General features: G+C 39.9%; 1 non-coding gene across 1 annotated transcript; it reads right to left on the bottom strand.

Moving 5' to 3' along the window:
* Nucleotides 1–479: 479 nt before the first annotated feature.
* TRNAV-AAC (transfer RNA valine (anticodon AAC)) lies at nucleotides 480–552 on the bottom strand. Its single transcript has one exon. It is a non-coding gene; the product is annotated as a tRNA-Val (tRNA).
* Between the last annotated feature and the right edge of the window lie 1,714 nt (nucleotides 553–2,266).

The following is a 2,266-nucleotide window of genomic DNA, read 5'->3' as shown; positions in this document are numbered from 1 at the left end:
AATTTTCGGACCCTCACCGACAGGAGATAAATTTAGTTCACTTAGTTTACAATAATTAATACAACAATGAATGGACATTTGTATAGTGTATTAAATAATAATATAGATGTCTAATGTCGCAGAAGGAACCGAGTTCTGGCACCAAACCGATTTGCTGGAACGGAGTTCCGATGCGTTCCGCCTCACTTTATAATAAATTAAGGAAGGGCAATAACCATTCATACCGCAGCAGCAATACTATGACGTCAACAAAAATTCCAAGTTATGACAAAATGAGAGCTTTAATCAAGAGGGCATCGGCACCTTACCGGGTGCTGGATAACGTTGTCCTTTTGTAATCACTAGGTTCCGTGTTCGATTCCTGGTTAAGCACACTTGCATAGAGTAGGTGCAGTACCGATTAGCTTAATTGAGCATAAAATGAATTGAAAACATAATTAGGATTTAATTTAAAACTGTTTACAAGTAAAGAAAAAATATGTGCTCACCAGGGATCGAACCTGGGACCTTCCGCGTGTTAGGCGGATGTGATAACCACTACACCATGAGCACCTGTGCAAGGACTCAAAAGTGAACGAGATAAGTTGATTGCTCTACATTGTCTCTACCTCCTTGCACAGTTCAACTTGGAGAAAGGAGTGCGTTTTCTTGTGACGTCACTCTTGTCCCCCAAGGCACCAATTCGATCGAGTTTGTCTCCTTGGTCTCTCTCCAGGTTCCCCTGCGAGCCATATAACCAGTGACGTGTTAATGACGTCAGTGTCTATTAGAAAGCCTTGGTCTCTCTCTGGAAGAAATGAAAGATAGATTGCAAACGAAGTGGCTTTTTAAAATGTTTCAAGTAATCAAGACCAAAAACAACAAGGACATTTAACACCGAGATGTGACCAACGCTTGTCTAATTCCTCGTATCAGTGGCGGATCCAGAAGTTACAGTTGGGAGGGGCGAATTTCAGTCGGTTTCGAACCTCGCCGAGAATCAATTCTAACCTTCACTTCCACTGTCTTATACAGGGTGTCATTTTAATGGCGCCCACGGACCACAGATTCGTGTAGAGGACATCAAAACAAACAACTTTTCTCAGTAACATTCTTCACGTTGGTGCGTCAATTCGACGCTACAGCCGTTCAAAAAAGACCGTTTTGCCGCCTGGATGCTGGCAACCCAACACAACATTTGATCGTATCTGTGATGTCATTTCCTGAGGCGAAACAACGCACGGTAGGGTTGCAAGGAACACACACATTTTGTGAAATATGACAAACTACCAACCACATTATTAGCTGTAAAACGAAGCGAGAAACTCGTCCAGTAGAACGAACATCATAGCCTACCAGCCAGAAGATCAGCAGTCATCTCAGGGGAAAAGGGAAGTGAACCACCGGTATAAGAAATGGTAAAAACGTATTAAAAATGAAGAGTCAATATCGGATTTTGTCTCAGCATACATGTCAAATATCAACAACAATAACTTTTATTGGACTTACAGCTTACATGTGGCTGTTTACGCCCAGTTACATGTCAATTATATTTGCAAATCTCGTTACAAGGTTGATATCTACAGGTTTGTGTCCAGATGACTTGTGGTACTTTTCTGCTGATAACGGAAGTATCCCAGGTCCACGTTGTTACATTACGACTAAAACACGTACAACCACAGTAACAATCTAATTATGAATCAGTAGCGAATATACTGCCCTGTTCACAGTTGCAAACTATTACATGTGTATCCGGTGCGTAGATAAACACAGTCGTCGGAGAGTTTGTTTTACTACTATTTATATCCCTGTATTTTCAACCATTTTTGTCACTTGCCTCATAATGCTCTGAATATACATTATATTATGTGTTGCTTACCTTTGGAATTTTGAGTTCTCTCATTTCTATTTTGTCATCTGTTCAGTGTGTCACAGACAACTATAACTTGACAAGTTTAAAAATAAGACGCTGCAATCCATTGTTTGCGCACCTCACATCACATTTTCCCACTCCATTGTCTGCGGCGACGTTCATTCGCAGTGTTGCAAACTGGAGGGAGCTGAATCCTCTGAGAATTTTCAACGAAATTTGAATGTGAAAGGCATGAATTAGTATCCCGTCACCTACGCTACCTATTGATTGCGCTAAATTCTAAATACATTTTGATATTTTCCCTTTAAACCTTAAATGAATTAAGTTATATTAGAGATATTTCTTACCAGCATAAGAAATGTATGAAATAAAACGATAGAAAAATGAAAAATATATAAACGATAGAACTGAGCT

This window comes from Lepisma saccharinum, chromosome 29 (assembly GCF_977018435.1).
Source record: "Lepisma saccharinum chromosome 29, izLepSacc3.1, whole genome shotgun sequence".
NCBI classification, from domain to species: Eukaryota; Metazoa; Arthropoda; class Insecta; order Zygentoma; family Lepismatidae; genus Lepisma; species Lepisma saccharinum.
The sequence above is the reverse complement of the archived record's forward strand: the minus strand, read 5'-3'. Positions and strand labels throughout refer to the sequence as shown.